This window comes from Lepidochelys kempii, chromosome 16, assembly GCF_965140285.1.
Source record: "Lepidochelys kempii isolate rLepKem1 chromosome 16, rLepKem1.hap1, whole genome shotgun sequence".
Lineage (NCBI taxonomy): Eukaryota > Metazoa > Chordata > Testudines > Cheloniidae > Lepidochelys > Lepidochelys kempii.
The window spans coordinates 1,961,603-1,975,529 of NC_136395.1; positions in this window are offsets into that span (position 1 = coordinate 1,961,603).

The following is a 13,927-nucleotide window of genomic DNA, read 5'->3' on the forward strand; positions in this document are numbered from 1 at the left end:
AAACACACACAAATACCATCTCCTCCAACAGAACTCCCACTCAAACTCCCCTGTTTACAGCTCTGTTTGCTAGCTCCTGTGCCGCTGCCTGACTGGCTGCTACCTTTATAGGACCCCTAGTCAGTGAAGCCCCGCCCCCTAATCAGGGCTCAACTTCTCTCCCAGCACAAAGCCCCTACACATACAGATACTGACAATACAAAACCAAAAACACACAAATACCTTCTCCTCCAACAGAACTCCCAATCAAACTGCCCTGTTTACAGGTCTGTTTGCTCGCTCCTGTGCCGCTGCCTGACTGGCTACTACCTTTATAGGACCCCTAGTCAGTGAATCCCCGCCCCCTAATCAGGGCTCAGCTTCTCTCCCAACACAAAGCCCCTACAAGCCTCTACACAAACAGATACCACCAATACAAAGCCAAACACACACAAATACCTTAGCCTCCAACAGAAAACCCACTCAAACTCCCCTGTTTACAGCTTTGTTTGCTAGCTCCTGTGCCACTGCCTGACTGTCTGCTACCTTTATAGGACCCCTAGTCAGTGAAGCCCCGCCCCCTAATCAGGGCTCAGCTTCTCTCCCAGCACAAAGCCCCTCCAAGCCTCTACATATATATATACTACCAATACAAAAAAACACACAAATACCTTCTCTTCCAACAGAACTCCCACTCAAACTCCCCTGTTTACAGCTCTGTTTGCTAGCTCCTGTGCCGCTGCCTGACTGGCTGCTACCTTTATAGGACCCCTCGTCAGTGAAGCCCCGCCCCCTAATCAGGGCTCAGCTTCTCTCACAGCACCTAGCCCCTCCAAGCCTCTACACATACAGATACTACCAATACAAAACCAAACACACACAAATACCTTCTCCTCCAACAGTACTCCCACTCAAACTCCCCTGCTTACAGCTCTGTTTGCTAGCTCCTGTGCCGCTGTCTGACTGGCTGCTACCTTTATAGGACCCCTAGTCAGTGAAGCCCCTCCCCCTAATCAGGGCTCAGCTTCTCTCCAAGCACAAAGCCCCTACACATACAGATACTACCAATACAAAGCCAAACACACACAAATACCTTCTCCTCCAACAGAACTCCCACTCAAACTCCCCTGTTTACAGCTCTGTTTGCTAGCTCCTGTGTCGCTGCAGCTGTCTGTGCTGCTGACTGACTGGCTGCTACCTTTATAGGACCCCTAGTCAGTGAAGCCCCGCCCCCTAATCAGGGCTCAGCTTCTCTCCCAGCACAAAGCCTCTACACATACAGATACTCCCAATACAAAACCAAACACACACACAAAGACCTTCTCCTCCAACTGAACTCCCACTCAAACTCTCCTGTTTACAGCTCTGTTTGCTAGCTCCTGTGCCGCTGCAGCTGTCTGTGCCGCTACCTTTATAGGACCCCTAGTCAGTGAAGCCCCGTCCCCCAATCAGGGCTCCGCTTCTCTCCCAGCACAAAGCCCCTCCAAGCCTCTACACATACAGATACTACCAATACAAAACCAAACACCTAGAAATACCTTCTCCTCCAACAGAACTCCCACTCAAACTCCCCTGTTTACAGCTTTGTTTGCTAGCTCCTGTGCCACTGCCTGACTGTCTGCTACCTTTATAGGACCCCTAGTCAGTGAAGCCCCGCACCCTAATCAGGGCTCAGCTTCTCTCCCAGCACAAAGCCCCTCCAAGCCTCTAAACACACAGGTACTACCAATAGAAAACCAAACACACACAAATACCTTCTCCTCCAACAGAACTCCCACTCAAACTCCCCTGTTTACAGCTCTGTTTGCTAGCTCCTGTGCCGCTGCAGCTGTCTTAGCAGCTGCCTGACTGGCTGCTACCTTTATAGGACCCCTAGTCAGTGAAGCCCCGCCCCCTAATCAGGGCTCAGCTTCTCTCCCAGCACAAAGCCCCTGCACATACAGATACTGACAATACAAAACCAAACACACACAAATACCTTCTCCTCAAGCAGAACTCCCACTCCAACTCCCCTGTTTACAGCTCTGTTTGCTAGCTCCTGTGCCGCTGTCTGACTGGCTGCTACCTTTATAGGACCCCTAGTCAGTGAAGCCCCGCCCCCTAATCAGGGCTCAGCTTCTCTCCCAGCACAAAGCCGCTACACATACAGATACTACCAATACAAAAACCAACACACACACACAAATACCTTCTCCTCCAACAGAACTCCCACTCAAACTCCCCTGTTTACAGCTCTGTTTGCTAGCTCCTGTGCCGCTGCAGCTGACTGTGCCGCTGCCTGACTGGCTGCTCCCTTTATAGGACCCCTAGTCAGTGAAGCCCCGCCCCCTAATCAGGGCTCAGCTTCTAACCCGGCACAAAGCCCCTACACATAGAGATACTACCAATACAAAACCAAACACACACAAATAGCTTCTCCTCCAACAGAACTCCCACGCAAACTCCCCTGTTTACAGCTCTGTTTGCTAGCTCCTGTGCCGCTGCCTGACTGGCTGCTCCCTTTATAGGACCCCTAGTCAGTGAAGCCCCGCCCCCTAATCAGGGCTCAGCTTCTCTCCCAGCACAAAGCCCCTACACATACATATACTACCAATACAAAACCAAACACACACAAATAACTTCTCCTCCAACAGAACTCCCACACAAACTCCCCTGTTTACAGCTCTGTTTGCTAGCTCCTGTGTCGCTGCAGCTGTCTGTGCCGCTACCTTTATAGGACCCCTAGTCAGTGAAGCCCCGCCCCCTAATCAGGGCTCAGCTTCTCTCCCAACACAAAGCCCCTACAAGCCTCTACACAAACAGATACCACCAATACAAAGCCAAACACACACAAATAGCTTCTCCTCCAACAGAAAACCCACTCAAACTCCCCTGTTTACAGCTTTGTTTGCTAGCTCCTGTGCCACTGCCTGACTGTCTGCTACCTTTATAGGACCCCTAGTCAGTGAAGCCCCGCCCCCTAATCAGGGCTCAGCTTCTCTCCCAGCACAAAGCCCCTACACGTACAGATACTACCAGTACAAAACCAAACACACACAAAAATACCTTCTCCTACAACAGAACTCCCACTCCAACTCCCCTGTTTACAGCTCTGTTTGCTAGCACCTGTGCTGCTGCAGCTGTCTGTGCCGCTGCATGACTGGCTGCTACCTTCATAGGACCCCTAGTCAGTGAAGCCCCGCCCCCTACTCAGGGCTCAGCTTCTCTCCCAGCACAAAGCCCCTACACATACAGATACTACCAATACAAAACCAAACACACACAAATAGCTTCTCCTCCAACAGAACTCCCACGCAAACTCCCCTGTTTACAGCTCTGTTTGCTAGCTCCTGTGCCGCTGCCTGACTGGCTGCTACCTTTATAGGACCCCTAGTCAGTGAAGCCCCGCCCCCAATCAGTGCTCAGCTTCTCTCCCAGCACAAAGCCCCTCCAAGCCTCTACACATACAGATACTACCAATACAAAACCCAAAACACACAAATACCTTCTCCTCCAACAGAACTCCCACACAAACTCCCCTGTTTACAGCTCTGTTTGCTAGCTCCTGTGTCGCTGCAGCTGTCTGTGCTGCTGCCTGACTGGCTGCTACCTTTATAGGACCCCTAGTCAGTGAAGCCCCGCCCCCTAATCAGGGCTCAGCTTCTCTCCCAGCACAAAGCCTTTACACATACAGATACTAGCAATACAAAACCAAACACACACACACAAAGACCTTCTCCTCCAACAGAACTCCCACTCAAACTCCCCTGTTTACAGCTCTGTTTGCTAGCTCCTGTGCCGCTGCCTGACTGGCTGCTACCTTTATAGGACCCCTAGTCAGTGAAGCCCCGCCCCCTAATCAGGGCTCAGCTTCTCTTCCAACACAAAGCCCCTACAAGCCTCTACACAAACAGATAACACCAATAGAAAACCTAACACACAAAAATACCTTCTCCTCCAACAGAACTCCCACTCAAACTCCCCTGTTTACAGGTCTGTTTGCTAGCTCCTGTTCCGCTGCCTGACTGGCTGCTACCTTTATAGGACCCCTAGTCAGTGAAGCCCCGCCCCCTAATCAGGGCTCAGCTTGTCTCCAAGCACAAAGCCCCGCCAAACCCCTACACATACAGATACTACCAATACAAAACCATACACACACAAATACCATCTCCTCCAGCAGAAATCCCACTCAAACTCCCCTGTTTACAGCTCTGTTTGCTAGCTCCTGTGCCGCTGCAGCTGTCTGTGCCGCTGCCTGACTGGCTGCTACCTTTATAGGACACCTAGTCAGTTAAGCCCCGCCCCCTAATCAGGGCTCAGCTTCTCTCGCAGCACAAAGCCCCGCCAAACCCCTACATATACAGATACTACCAATAAAAAAACACACACAAATATCTTCTCCTCCAACAGAACTCCCACTCAAACTCCCCTGTTTACAGCTCTGTTTGCTAGCTCCTGTGCCGCTGCCTGACTGGCTGCTACCTTTATAGGACCCCTCGTCAGTGAAGCCCCGCCCCCTAATCAGGGCTCAGCTTCTCTCCCAGCACAAAGCCCGTACACATACAGATACTACCAATACAAAACCAAACACACACAAATACCTTCTCCTCCAGCGGAACTCCCACTCCAACTCCCCTGTTTACAGCTCTGTTTGCTAGCTCCTGTGCCGCTGCAGCTGTCTTAGCAGCTGCCTGACTGGCTGCTACCTTTATAGGACCCCTAGTCAGTGAAGCCCCGCCCCCTAATCAGGGCTCAGCTTCTCTCCCAGCACAAAGCCCCTACACATACAGGTACTACCAATCCAAACCAAACACACACAAATACCTTCTCCTCCAACAGAACTCCCACTCAAACTCCCCTGTTTACAGCTCTGTTTGCTACCTCTTGTGCCGCTGCCTGACTGGCTGCTACCTTTATAGGACCCCTAGTCAGTGAAGCCCCGCCCCCTAATCAGGGCTCAGCTTCTCTCCCAGCACAAAGCCCCTACACATACAGATACTGACAATACAAAACCAAAAACACACAAATACCTTCTCCTCCAACAGAACTCCCAATCAAACTGCCCTGTTTACAGGTCTGTTTGCTAGCTCCTGTGCCGCTGCCTGACTGGCTACTACCTTTATAGGACCCCTAGTCAGTGAAGCCCCGCACCCTAATCAGGGCTCAGCTACTCTCCCAGCACAACGCCCCTCCAAGCCTCTAAACATACAGATACTACCAATACAAAACCATACACACACAAATAACTTCTCCTCCAACAGAACTCCCACACAAACTCCCCTGTTTACAGCTCTGTTTGCTAGCTCCTGTGTCGCTGCAGCTGTCTGTGCTGCTGCCTGACTGGCTGCTACCTTTATAGGACCCCTAGTCAGTGAAGCCCCGCCCCCTAATCAGGGCTCAGCTTCTCTCCCAGCACAAAGCCTTTACACATACAGATACTACCAATACAAAACCAAACACACACACAAAGACGTTCTCCTCCAACTGAACTCCCACTCAAACTCTCCTGTTTACAGCTCTGTTTGCTAGTTCCTGTGCCGCTGCAGCTGTCTGTGCCGCTACCTTTATAGGACCCCTAGTCAGTGAAGCCCCGCCCCCTAATCAGGGCTCAGCTTCTCTCCCAACACAAAGCCCCTACAAGCCTCTACACAAACAGATACCACCAATACAAAGCCAAACACGGACAAATACCTTCTCCTCCAACAGAAAACCCACTCAAACTCCCCTGTTTACAGCTTTGTTTGCTAGCTCCTGTGCCACTGCCTGACTGTCTGCTACCTTTATAGGACCCCTAGTCAGTGAAGCCCCGCCCCCTAATCAGGGCTCAGCTTCTCTCCCAGCACAAAGCCCCTCCAAGCCTCTAAACATACAGGTACTACCAATAGAAAACCAAACACACACAAATACCTTCTCCTCCAACAGAACTCCCACTCAAACTCCCCTGTTTACAGCTCTGTTTGCTAGCTCCTGTGCCGCTGCAGCTGTCTGTGCCCCTGCCTGACTGGCTGCTACCTTCATAGGACCCCTAGTCAGTGAAGCCCCGCCCCCTAATCAGGGCTCAGCTTCTCTCCCAGCACAAAGCCCCTACACGTACAGATACTACCAGTACAAAACCAAACACACACACAAATACCTTCTCCTCCAACAGAACTCCCACTCAAACTCCCCTGTTTACAGCTCTGTTTGCTAGCTACTGTGCCGCTGCAGCTGTCTGTGCTGCTGCCTGACTGGCTGCTACCTTTATAGGACCCCTAGTCAGTGAAGTCCCGCCCCCTAACCAGGGCTCAGCTTCTCTCCCAGCACAAATCCCCTCCAAGCCCTTACACATACAGATACTACCAATACAAAACCAAACACACACAAATAACTTCTCCTCCAACAGAACTCTGACACAAACTCCCCTGTTTACAGCTCTGTTTGCTAGCTCCTGTGCCGCTGCCTGACTGGCTGCTACCTTTATAGGACCCCTAGTCAGAGAAGCCCCGCCCCCTAATCACGGCTCAGCTTCTCTCCCAGCACAAAGCCCCTACATATAAAGATACCACCAATACAAAACCGAACACACACAAATACCTTCTCCTACAACAGAACACCCAATCAAACTCCCCTGTTTACAGATCTGTTTGCTAGCTCCTGTGCCGCTGCAGTTGTCTGTGCCGCTGCCTGACTGGCTGCTACCTTTATAGGACCCCTAGTCAGTGAAGCCCCACCCCCTAATCGGGGCTCAGCTTGTCTCCCAGCACAAAGCCCCTCCAAGCCTTTACACATACAGATACTACCAATACAAAACCAAACACACACAAATACCTTCTCCTCCAACAGAACTCACACTCAAACTGCCCTGTTTACAGCTCTGTTTGCCAGCTCCTCTGCCGCTGCAGCTGACTGTGCCGCTGCCTGACTGGCTGCTCCCTTTATAGGACCCCTAGTCAGTGAAGCCCCGCCCCCTAATCAGGGCTCAGCTTCTAACCCGGCACAAAGCCCCTACACATAGAGATACTACCAATACAAAACCAAACACACACAAATACCTTCTCCTCCAACAGAACTCCCACTCAAACTCCCCTGTTTACAGCTCTGTTTGCTAGCTCCTGTGCCACTGCCTGACTGGCTGCTACCTTTATAGGACCCCTAGTCAGTGAAGCCCCGCCCCCTAATCAGTGCTCAGCTTCTCTCCCAGCACAAAGCCCCTCCAAGCCTCTACACATACAGATACTGACAATACAAATCCAAACACACACAAATACCTTCTCCTCCAACAGAACTCCAACTCCCCTGTTTACAGCTCTGTTTGCTAGCTCCTGTGCCGCTGCAGCTGTCTTAGCCGCTGCCTGACTGGCTGCTACCTTTATAGGACCCCTAGTCAGTGAAGCCCCGCCCCCTAATCAGGGCTCAGCTTCTCTCCCAGCACCTAGTCCCTCCAAACATCTACACATACTGACACTACCAATACAAAAACAGGCACAAATACCTTCTCCTCCATCAGAACTCCCACTGAAACTACGCTGTTCACAGCTCTGTTTGCTAGCTCCTGTGCCGCTGCCTGACTGGCTGCTACCTTTATAGGACCCCTAGTCTGTGAAGCCCCGCCCCCTGATCAGGGCTCAGCTTCTCTCCCAGCACAAAGCCCCTCCAAGCCTCTACACATACAGATACCACCAATACAAAACCAAACACACACAAATACCTTCTCCTCAAGCAGAACTCCCACTCCAACTCCCCTGCTTACAGCTCTGTTTGCTAGCTCCTGTGCCGCTGCAGCTGTCTTAGCCGCTGCCTGATTGGCTGCTACCTTTATAGGAACCCTAGTCAGTGAAGCCCCGCCCCCTAATCAGGGCTCAGCTTCTCTCCCAGCACAAAGCCCCTTCAAACCTCTACACATTCAGATACTACCAATACAAAACCAAACACACACAAATACCTTCTCTTCCAACAGAACTCCCACTCAAACTCCCCTGTTTACAGCTCTGTTTGCTAGCTCCTGTGCCGCTGCCTGACTGGCTGCTACCTTTATAGGACCCCTAGTCAGTGAAGCCCCGCCCCCTAATCAGGGCTCAGCTTCTCTCACAGCAGCTAGCCCCTCCAAGCCTCTACACAGATACTACCAATACAAAACCAAACACACACAAATACCTTCTCCTCCAACAGTACTCCCACTCAAACTCCCCTGCTTACAGCTCTGTTTGCTAGCTCCTGTGCCGCTGTGTGACTGGCTGCTACCTTTATAGGACCCCTAGTCAGTGAAGCCCCGCCCCCTAATCAGGGCTCAGCTTCTCTCCAAGCACAAAGCCCCTACACATACAGATACTACCAATACAAAGCCAAACACACACAAATACCTTCTCCTCCAACAGAACTCCCACTCAAACTCCCCTGTTTACAGCTCTGTTTGCTAGGTCCTGTGCTGCTGCAGCTGTCTGTGCCGCTGCCTGACTGGCTCCTACCTTTATAGGACCCCTAGGCAGTGAAGCCCCGCCCCCTAATCAGGGCTCAGCTTCTCTCCCAGCACAAAGCCCCTGCACATACAGACACTGACAATACAAAACCAAACACACACAAATACCTTCTCCTCTAACAGAACTCCCACTCAAACTCCCCTGTTTACAGCTCTGTTTGCTAGCTCCTGTGCCGCTGCAGCTGTCTTAGCCGCTGCCTGACTGGCTGCTACCTTCATAGGACCCCTAGTCAGTGAAGCCCCGCCCCCTAATCAGGGCTCAGCTTCTCTCCCAGCACAAAGCCCCTTCAAACCTCTACACATTCAGATACTACCAATACAAAACCAAACACACACAAATACCATCTCCTCCAACAGAACTCCCACTCAAACTCCGCTGTTTACAGCTCTGTTTGCTAGCTCCTGTGCCGCTGCCTGACTGGCTGCTACCTTTATAGGACCCCTAGTCAGTGAAGCCCCGCCCCCTAATCAGGGCTCAGCTTCTCTCCCAGCACAAAGCCCCTACACATACAGATACTGACAATACAAAACCAAAAACACACAAATACCTTCTCCTCCAACAGAACTCCCAATCAAACTGCCCTGTTTACAGGTCTGTTTGCTAGCTCCTGTGCCGCTGCCTGACTGGCTACTACCTTTATAGGACCCCTAGTCAGTGAAGCCCCGCACCCTAATCAGGGCTCAGCTTCTCTCCCAGCACAAAGCCCCTCCAAGCCTCTACACATACAGATACTAGCAATACAAAACCAAACACACACAAATACCTTCTCCTCCAACAGAACTCCCACTCAAACTCCCCTGTTTAGAGCTCTGTTTGCAAGCTCCTGTGCCGCTGCAGCTGTCTGTGCCGCTGCCTGACTGGCTGCTACCTTTATAGGACCCTTTGTCAGTGAAGCCCCGCCCCCTAATCAGGGCTCAGCTTCTCTCCCAGCACAAAGCCCCTTCAAACCTCTACACATACAGATACTACCAATACAAAAACACACACAAATACCTTCTCCTCCAACAGAACTCCCACTCAAACTCCCCTGTTTAGAGCTCTGTTTGCTAGCTCCTGTGCCGCTGCAGCTGTCTGTGCCGCTGCCTGACTGGCTCCTACCTTTATAGGACCCTTTGTCAGTGAAGCCCCGCCCCCTAATCAGGGCTCAGCTTCTCTCCCAGCACAAAGCCCCTTCAAACCTCTACACATACAGATACTACCAATACAAAAACACACACAAATACCTTCTCCTCCAACAGAACTCCCACTCAAACTCCCCTGTTTAGAGCTCTGTTTGCTAGCTCCTGTGCCGCTGCAGCTGTCTTAGCCGCTGCCTGCCTGGCTGCTACCTTTATAGGACACCTAGTCAGTGATGCCCCGCCCCCTAATCAGGGCTCAGCTTCTCTCCCAGCACAAAGCCCGTACACATACGGACACTACCAATACAAAACCGAACACACACAAATACCTTCTCCTCCAACAGAACTCCCACTCAAACTCCCCTGTTTACAGCTCTGTTTGCTAGCTCCTGTGCCACTGCAGCTGTCTGTTCCGATGCCTGACTGGCTGCTACCTTTATAGGACCCCTAGTCAGTGATGCCCCGCCCCCTAATCAGGGCTCAGCTTCTCTCCCAGCACAAAGCCCCTACACATACAGATACTACCAATACAAAACAAACACACACAAATACCTTCTCCTCCAGCAGAACTCCCACTCCAACTCCCCTGTTTACAGCTCTGTTTGCTAGCTCCTGTGCCGCTGCAGCTGTCTGTGCCGCTGCCTGACTGGCTGCTACCTTTATAGGACGCCTAGTCAGTTAAGCCCCGCCCCCTAATCAGGGCTCAGCTTCTCTCGCAGCACCTAGCCCCTCCAAGCCTCTACACATACAGATACTACCAATACAAAAACACACACAAATACCTTCTCCTCCAACAGAACTCCCACTCAAACTCCCCTGTTTACAGCTCTGTTTGCTAGCTCCTGTGCCGCTGCCTGACTGGCTGCCAGTTTTATAGGACCCCTAGTCAGTGAAGCCCCGCCCCCTAATCAGGGCTCAGCTTCTCTCCAAGCACAAAGCCCCGCCAAACCCCTACACATACAGATACTACCAATACAAAACCATACACACACAAATACCATATCCTCCAACAGAAATCCCACTCAAACTCCCCTGTTTACAGCTCTGTTTGCTAGCTCCTGTGCCGCTGCAGCTGTCTGTGCCGCTGCCTGACTGGCTGCTACCTTTACAGGACCCCTAGTCAGTGAAGCCCCGCCCCCTAATCAGGGCTCAGCTTCTCTCCCAGCACAAAGCCCCTCCAAGCCTCTACACATACAGATACTACCAATACAAAACCAAACACACACAAATACCTTCTCCTCCAACAGAACTCCCACTCAAACTCCCCTGTTCACAGCTCTGTTTGCTAGCTCCTGTGCCGCTGCCTGACTGGCTGCTACCTTTATAGGACCCCTAGTCAGGGAAGCCCCGCCCCCTAATCAGGGCTCAGCTTCTCTCCCAGCACAAAGCCCCTGCACATACAGATACTGACAATACAAAACCAAACACACACAAATACCTTCTCCTCCAACAGAACTCCCACTCAAACTCCCCTGTTCACAGCTCTGTTTGCTACCTCCTGTGCCGCTGCCTGACTGGCTGCTACCTTTATAGGACCCCTAGTCAGTGAAGCCCCGCCCCCTAATCAGGGCTCAGCTTCTCTCCCAGCACAAAGCCCCTACACATACAGATACTACCAATACAAAACCAAACACACACAAATACCTTCTCCTCCAACAGAACTCCCACTCCAACTCCCCTGTTTACAGCTCTGTTTGCTAGCTCCTGTGCCGCTGCAGCTGTCTTAGCCGCTGCCTGACTGGCTGCTACCTTTATAGGACCCCTAGTCAGTGAAGCCCCGCCCCCTAATCAGGGCTCAGCTTCTCTCCCACCACAAAGCCCCTTCAAACCTCTACACATTCAGATACTACCAATACAAAACCAAACACACACAAATACCTTCTCTTCCAACAGAACTCCCACTCAAACTCCCCTGTTTACAGCTCTGTTTGCTAGCTCCTGTGCCGCTGCCTGACTGGCTGCTACCTTTATAGGACCCCTAGTCAGTGAAGCCCCGCCCCCTAATCAGGGCTCAGCTTCTCTCACAGCACCTAGCCCCTCCAAGACTCTACACATACAGATACTACCAATACAAAACCAAACACACACAAATACCTTCTCCTCCAACAGTACTCCCACTCAAACTCCCCTGCTTACAGCTCTGTTTGCTAGCTCCTGTGCCGCTGTCTGACTGGCTGCTACCTTTATAGGAACCCTAGTCAGTGAAGCCCCGCCCCCTAATCAGGGCTCAGCTTCTCTCCAAGCACAAAGCCCCTACACATACAGATACTACCAATAGAAAGCCAAACACACACAAATACCTTCTCCTCCAACAGAACTCCCACTCAAACTCCCCTGTTTACAGCTCTGTTTGCTAGCTCCTTTGTCGCTGCAGCTGTCTGTGCTGCTGCCTGACTGGCTGCTACCTTTATAGGACCCCTAGTCAGTGAAGCCCCGCTCCCTAATCAGGGCTCAGCTTCTCTCCCAGCACAAAGCCTCTACACATACAGATACTCCCAATACAAAACCAAACACACACAAATACCTTCTCCTCCAACAGAACTCCCACTCAAACTCCCCTGTTTACAGGTCTGTTTGCTAGCTCCTGTTCCGCTGCCTGACTGGCTGCTACCTTTATAGGACCCCTAGTCAGTGAAGCCCCGCCCCCTAATCAGGGCTCAGCTTGTCTCCAAGCACAAAGCCCCGCCAAACCCCTACACATACAGATACTACCAATACAAAACCATACACACACAAATACCATCTCCTCCAGCAGAAATCCCACTCAAACTCCCCTGTTTACAGCTCTGTTTGCTAGCTCCTGTGCCGCTGCAGCTGTCTGTGCCGCTGCCTGACTGGCTGCTACCTTTATAGGACACCTAGTCAGTTAAGCCCCGCCCCCTAATCAGGGCTCAGCTTCTCTCGCAGCACAAAGCCCCGCCAAACCCCTACATATACAGATACTACCAATACAAGAACACACACAAATATCTTCTCCTCCAACAGAACTCCCACTCAAACTCCCCTGTTTACAGCTCTGTTTGCTAGCTCCTGTGCCGCTGCCTGACTGGCTGCTACCTTTATAGGACCCCTCGTCAGTGAAGCCCCGCCCCCTAATCAGGGCTCAGCTTCTCTCCCAGCACAAAGCCCGTACACATACAGATACTACCAATACAAAACCAAACACACAAATACCTTCTCCTCCAGCGGAACTCCCACTCCAACTCCCCTGTTTACAGCTCTGTTTGCTAGCTCCTGTGCCGCTGCAGCTGTCTTAGCAGCTGCCTGACTGGCTGCTACCTTTATAGGACCCCTAGTCAGTGAAGCCCCGCCCCCTAATCAGGGCTCAGCTTCTCTCCCAGCACAAAGCCCCTACACATACAGGTACTACCAATCCAAACCAAACACACACAAATACCTTCTCCTCCAACAGAACTCCCACTCAAACTCCCCTGTTTACAGCTCTGTTTGCTACCTCTTGTGCCGCTGCCTGACTGGCTGCTACCTTTATAGGACCCCTAGTCAGTGAAGCCCCGCCCCCTAATCAGGGCTCAGCTTCTCTCCCAGCACAAAGCCCCTACACATACAGATACTGACAATACAAAACCAAAAACACACAAATACCTTCTCCTCCAACAGAACTCCCAATCAAACTGCCCTGTTTACAGGTCTGTTTGCTAGCTCCTGTGCCGCTGCCTGACTGTCTGCTACCTTTATAGGACCCCTAGTCAGTGAAGCCCCGCCCCCTAATCAGGGCTCAGCTTCTCTCCCAGCACAAAGCCCCTCCAAGCCTCTAAACATACAGATACTACCAATACAAAACTATACACACACAAATAACTTCTCCTCCAACAGAACTCCCACACAAACTCCCCTGTTTACAGCTCTGTTTGCTAGCTCCTGTGTCGCTGCAGCTGTCTGTGCTGCTGCCTGACTGGCTGCTACCTTTATAGGACCCCTAGTCAGTGAAGCCCCGCCCCCTAATCAGGGCCAGCTTCTCTCCCAGCACAAAGCCTTTACACATACAGATACTACCAATACAAAACCAAACACACACACAAAGACGTTCTCCTCCAACTGAACTCCCACTCAAACTCTCCTGTTTACAGCTCTGTTTGCTAGTTCCTGTGCCTCTGCAGCTGTCTGTGCCGCTACCTTTATAGGACCCCTAGTCAGTGAAGCCCCGCCCCCTAATCAGGGCTCAGCTTCTCTCCCAACACAAAGCCCCTACAAGCCTCTACACAAACAGATACCACCAATACAAAGCCAAACACGGACAAATACCTTCTCCTCCAACAGAAAACCCACTCAAACTCCCCTGTTTACAGCTTTGTTTGCTAGCTCCTGTGCCACTGCCTGACTGTCTGCTACCTTTATAGGACCCCTAGTCAGTGAAGCCCCGCCCCCTAATCAGGG